This window comes from Natator depressus, chromosome 1 (genome assembly GCF_965152275.1).
Source record: "Natator depressus isolate rNatDep1 chromosome 1, rNatDep2.hap1, whole genome shotgun sequence".
In the NCBI taxonomy this organism is placed as follows: Eukaryota; Metazoa; Chordata; order Testudines; family Cheloniidae; genus Natator; species Natator depressus.
Window position 1 is genome coordinate 171,724,918 of NC_134234.1, and position 6,537 is coordinate 171,731,454.

The 6,537-nt window shown below is 44.6% G+C and overlaps 1 pseudogene; it reads left to right on the top strand.

Annotated features, from left to right (window-relative positions):
• The first annotated feature begins 2,582 nt into the window (after positions 1-2,582).
• Positions 2,583-4,790, top strand: LOC141990267 (E3 SUMO-protein ligase KIAA1586-like; annotated as a pseudogene).
• The last annotated feature ends 1,747 nt before the right edge of the window (positions 4,791-6,537 follow it).

The window sequence follows — 6,537 nt, forward strand, 5'->3', positions numbered from 1 at the left end:
AATCGGGTCCCCACTGAGTATAGATTGTATTTGGTTGATGATATGCAATATGGGTTCCACTGTGGGATGGTAGGTGTCAAGCAGAGGAGTGTGGTTCGTGGTTTGTTTATTCTCCCTCCCCCCTTCCCGTACTGAAGCAGATTCTCTCACGGTGTTTGGGTGGGCCATTCCATGATGAGGTCTCCTTCTCTGGTGGAGTGTTCTTGCTTAATGAAGGTGGTTTTGAGTGAGGTAAATTGTGTTTCCTGTGCTTTCTCCAGTTGTTTTATTTGGACTCACTCATTGCATTTATTGAACTTTTTCTAAATAATTTCCCTGCAAACCCACTACCCACTGGGCATTACTTCTCCATCATACTGACCTCTGCTCTTACCCTCATACTCTACTTAGCTTTCCCATTTACTTTGTCATCAATCAGCTGCATATCCTGATCCTTCTACTCTCCATATTTCTCATGTCCAAACAAATTGATCTCTCCCTTCTGTCATTGATTTCTCACCCACACATATCCCTGTCCCACTTCAACATCCTTCAAAGACTCCTCCTTGTCTCTAGCAACATCTCCCTAAACACTGTACCTGTCAATCCACGCAGTCTCCATCCCCACCCCCATCCCTAAGGGCCTTCCCTCAGATTTCATTCCCATCCCAACACTGCCCCCTACCTTGCCCCTCTTTTCCTTGCCTCTGGAATGCAGCTGTCCCCATCATCTCTTGATCCCTTCACCTATTGGCTCTCATCAAAACCTGAATATATCACTCTGACATTGCTTCTGCAACTACTCTCTCATGGCAGCCTCTCCTTGCATAGTCCTTGACCCAAGTCATCCCATTAGATCTCCGCTGACCGTGTCCTATTCGCCTTGAACCAAGGGTGAAAATAAGCCGATACGGGCCGGTACGGTGTACCAGTAAAAAAAAATGTGGTGGGCATACTGGTGAGAAAGTGGCTGAAGCATTCAGAACCGGCTTATTTTCACATCTTTTGGCTGTATAACAGCTTAAACTCAGCTAATAAAAGCCTGAATAGTGAAAACTCACTCTGTCACATTTCTCTCCCTCCTCCTCCTCCGGCCAGGGTGTGGAAGTCTGCTAGGCTCGGCGCTTCACCCCTGCCTTGCACTCAGCAACAGCTGCGGCTCCTCTCCAGCTTGCAGCGGGGAGGATAGGGACTGTCTAACGGAGAAGCCCAGGGCACCTGCATAACAGCTTAAACTCAGCTCTGTCCATGGTTCGACCTGCAGGATTAGGGGCCATTTCTGGCATACTTGTTTAATTCACAGTTGTTGGTGTGACTAAGGGGCAGTTTTTTTCTGCCCTGGATCCAGTACACAAACACAATTGGAAATGGGGATCATATCCGAGTTCAAGTCTATCACTCTTCATCAGAGGATGGATGTGATTCCCAAACTACTTGCAGATCCTTGTTGAAATGCTACTTTAAAAAAAAAATGGGGAACGTGGTGGGAAGATGTGTCATGATGACGGGAGCTTATTTTTTGGCAAATGAATTTTGCTAAAGCAACAAAAGAATCACAGGAAAAACAATTAGCCTGATAGACAAAACCACAAAGAGATCGGAGGGGAAAAAACTGGATGTTTAGGGAAATTATTGTGCCACCTTTGAAAGAAAAAATAGTTTCCATTCCACCCTATTTATATATTGAATTACACACCTGAAATGTAGTTAGGACATATGGGTGCAATCTCAGATCTCTTTCTGTGTTTGTGTCCTGCAGAGGCTGAAATTGACAAAAAATTCTCTAAGTATCTTGTATATTTCATGAAGGCTATTCTAGTTGTCCTTCATTCACTTCTCCTTCACCCTACTACTAGCCACCCATTGGGGTGCCCCCTGCACCCTTTTATGCACCTGGAAGATTAAACAATCCTTGAGATCTGTTAACTTACTAGGAAATAGGGAGGGTCTAGGCAGGGCACTGCTAGACATGGCCCAGCACAGCCCCTTGCCCCCTGTCCCCTAGCTGGCTGTGGCTTTTGCTTCAGTTACTGACTCCTTGGCAGACTCAGACCAGTGCTGGGGCATACATATACATACTGTCCTTGTTCAAGCAATCAGCCATCCATTCTAGAGGCCGGGAGCATTCTCCAGGTGCACAGCCCAGGACTCTGGAATGGGGAGGGCCCCAGCACCCTTTTGGGAGGACGAGGGGGGAGACAGTGTTTCCGCAGCTAACACCTTGGGAACAGGAAAGGTCTGGCTGGGTGCCACCAGCTCGTCTGTGGGCACCCAGCATTTGGGTTGCTACTTAATCAGGTCCTGTCCCAAGGGGACTGTTGGTCCTACAGTGATCCATCCATACGGTGCATATATGTACATTTAGAACCTATGTGGATCAGAGAGATAGATATAGATCTGTCAAGCAAGACGAGAAGATTTTGTGTTCACAGGAAGATGTTCACATGGTTGTTCTAAACGTTAGCTTTTGAGTGCCATATTGCCACATGGTAACCACGCTTGCTTGCTTCTTATTGATCAAGTCTTGTCAGGTGTGCAATTTACAGTAAGAGGACGGTAAGTGGGGAAAAATTCCACCTAAGAAGAACATTCAACAGAGCTTAATGGGTATGTTTAAACATAAATGTGAGGAAGTGGGGGGTTGTCAGTCAAAAAGAACAGCAACAAATGAAGAAGCTGAAACTCGTCATCCACAGGGAAAGAACGCGGACACTTTTACACCTTTGTCATGTGGTGAGCCGCAGCCACCACAAAGAGAAGAGACAAATGAAACTGCTGAATTGCTGGGTAAGAAAACTGACACTCCACCACCATACCCTGCTGTGTGGTCAAAAATTCAATTTGAGGAGTTCAAAAATAAAATCCTACCGGCTTTTTGCTTCAGGCAGTAAACTTCAGTGCACAGTATGTCATGATGTTTCTGATTTGAAGCTGCATTCTGCAAGAGGGGTTAACATCTCTCCAAACTGGGCCTCTTGTGAAATATCCTGCTACAGAAAGAATAAAGAGACAGAGCTGTCCTCCCTTTGCAAAAAAATAAATGAACATAAGAATTCTGCAGCTCACATGGAGGCTGAAAAAATTCAAGCCATGGCTAAACAAGAAACTCTTCTTAATCTGAATGTTAAAAGTGAAGACGCGGCATTTGAAACTACTGCTCGTTTATTCCGACCAGCCTACTACATTGCCAAAACAAATCGACCACTCAGTGACCATGAGAGCCTGATTGCCCTACAGCAAATCAACAGAATTGAAATGGGGTGTTTGTTGCATAGTAGAACAGTTTGTGGAGACATAATCAATCATATAGCCACTGAAATGAAAAAGAGAATTGTCAACAAAATCATCAACAATAAGTAAAAAATTACAAAACTTGTCGATGAATTGACTACTCTCGCTGAAAACTCGACTCTCATCATTTTTTTGAAAGCCAGTAGAGATGGAATTATGAGGCCACTTACATTTCCTCTGGACTTGATTGAGCTGCAAAGTGCAACAGCAGCAGCCATTAAAGGGGAAATTTTAAAATGCTTGCTGCATTGTGTGTTCACTAAAAAACTATTATTGGAAGTGTTGATCAGCTTTTGTAGTGACGGCGCAAATGTAATGTTAGGAGTCAAAGCTGGTGTTGGAAAACTACTACAAATGGACTTTCCTAATGTGATATTATGGTATTGCCTCAACCATAGACTGGAACTTGCTGTTGATGAAGCTTTAGAAGTCACTGGAGGTACAAATGACTTTAAGGCTTTTTTGGATGCATTATATTCCTTGTACAGTCAATCACCAAAAAACTCTTGTGAACGGAGTGCTTATGCCAATGAATTACACATTGTACTTCAAAAAATCAGTAAAGTGTTCAATTTAAGGTGGGTGGCGTCAACATGGAGAGCAGTCAGTGCAGTCTGGCAAACATACCGTGCCTTGCCAAAACACTTCAAGGCAGCCTCACAAGACCGGTTGAGAGTCGGAAGCAAACATCTTAAATTTCAAGGACTTCACTCAAAGCTGTGTTCTGTAAATTGTATCAGAAACCTTTCTTTAATGCTGGATGTGCTGACAGAAGTGAAGAACTTGTCTGAGATGTTACAAGAACGAGCATGACCATTCCAAAAGCAGTCAATCTAATGAAAACATACCTCAAAAGAATTCAAAGTCTAAAAACAGACCCAGGAGTTCACTCTGAACAAGCTCAGAAGGCTGAGCAATCCATGGTGTTCAAAAACAGCAAACTAAAGGGCGCTGGAAAAAGTACCAGAATCAACTCATCTCAATTCATTCAAGTGGTCGACAACAGGAGAACAAAACTATTCACAACTGCCTCAAACAAAGCCAATTAAAGCACATGCAAAGAAAGGGATTCTGATTATAAGAACTTAATTAACAATTTGTCAGTTTTGAATCATGAAAAATGGCAAGAGAATCCAGAGAATCCCCATTTTGGAGAAAAGGAAATTAGAGCATTGGCTGACCAACTGAGAATCAATCAACAGGAAACACACTTGGGATCTGTGGAATTCAAGGCTTCTGGAGGAAAAAAATGTTCTGGAAAACTGAAAAACTTGTCCTTGCAGCGGACACCCTGCAAGCAATGCTGACTGCAAAAGGGGATTCAATGCAATGAACAACATCATTACAGTGAAATGGACCGCACTTACCACTCATCATGTGGCAGACTTACTATTCATTTCATGTGTGGGACCTCCTTATACTCAGTGAAATCCCATGCCATATGTAAAATAGTTGCTTGGAAAGGGCCAATGTGCGCATATTCATCTCAAGGCATGGCACGAAAACAGGGAGAGCAGTGAGATCAGCTGTACGGGCCAATGTGTGAATTTCTATAAGGTTGCTCCAGTCCCACACATGGATGCCCCTTTCTTGCCCCCGCTCACACCTTCCATGTGCCAGGACTGAGCTGGGGGCTGGGGAGGATTTGCTGTGGGTTCCCCTTGGAGCTGCAGTCCCCACCCACCACCTGCCATCACTGTGTGTGTTGCTGCCACGTGCTGCCCCCAGACCTCCCTCTCCTCCGCTCCCTGCGGGGTGGCCCCTGTGCACAGCTCCCTCCCGCAGCCTGGCAGAGCAGCAGCTGCTGAGTCTGGAAGTTTTCCTGGGGACACCATTAAAGAGCAACTCAAAAGCTGGGTGCCCTCAAAAGCGCTGGCGGTGGCCAGCCAGACTTTGCCTCTTGCAGAAGTTCCCGAGGTGTTAGCGGTGAAAACACTGTCTCCCTCCGCTCCAATCTCTTTGTGGTTTTGTCTATCAGGCTAATTGTTTTTCCTGTGATTCTTTTGTTGCTTTAGCAAAATTCCTTTGCCAAAAATAAGCTCCCATCATCATGACACATCTTCCCACCACGTTCTCCATTTTTTTTTAAAAGTAACATTCCATTGAGGATCTGCAAGAAGTTCGGCCATCACATCCATCCTCTGATGTGGAAGAATAGACTTAAACTCGGAATGGTTGTGGATTCCCATTGAATTTGTGTATTGGATCCAAGGCAGAAAAAGAAACAACAACCGTGAAATAAACAAGGATGCCAGAAATGACCCCTAATCCTGCAGGTTGACCCATGGACAGAGCTGAGTTTAAGCTGTTATGCAGGCACTCTGGGTTTCTCTGGCAGCCAGTTCCCTCCTCCCTGCCACAAGCTGGAGAGGCACCATGGCTGCTCCTGAATGCAAGGTGGGAGGGAGGCACCGAGCCTAGCCACCTTCCGCAGCCTGGCCAGAGGAGGAGAGAAATATGACAGAATGAGTTTTCACTTTTTAGTCTTTTATTCCAATATTGAAGTTTTATTAGAGACAGTATTGGTAGTAGTAGCTTTAGTTTCTATATCAAAGTCATGCAAAGGGATCCATGAAGTTAAGTGTGTAGGAGAGGTGGTTTGCTTGCAATATGACTGTACCCGTAAGAAATGTAAGTTACTTTCACTCCTGCCTTGAACTCCCTTCATCTCCTGGTTCTTGCTGAAATCTCATTTTCCCCGCTCTTACAGTTACTGTATTTAACAGTGGTCTCTCCTTCTCACACTCTTCACCCTTTGACAACCCCAAGTAATATGTGGGAAATCAGGCTTTCTCTCTCCCACTCCCTCTACTTCCAACCTATCTCTTCTCTTCCTTTCCACCCTTTCTCTTTGATTTTGCAACTCTCCTTCTGACTCTATACCTCTTTCCCTTCAGATAGCTGTAAATTATCACTCCCATGGTTCCTCCTTGTCAGCCTTCCTCTATGATTTTATCACCTCGCTCTTCCTCCATTCACAACCACTGACTTTCAATCTGAGCAACTTCAGCTGTCACATAAACATCCAATCTAACCCTCCTTCAGCCTCCTGCTTCCCTGCTCTCATCTCCATGTTTGACTTTCAACTCTCCTATTGACCAAAATAGCTGTTTATTCAACATTATGATGAGTGGCCATTGCTTTCTCATGGATTTCTCATTAGCTGAGTTCCCTCTCTCCGATGACTGAGTCATCTCCTTTGGCATCATCCATCTGCCTCCTAATGCCTACAAGGTATTTCCTGGACCTTTATTCCATCAATGCATA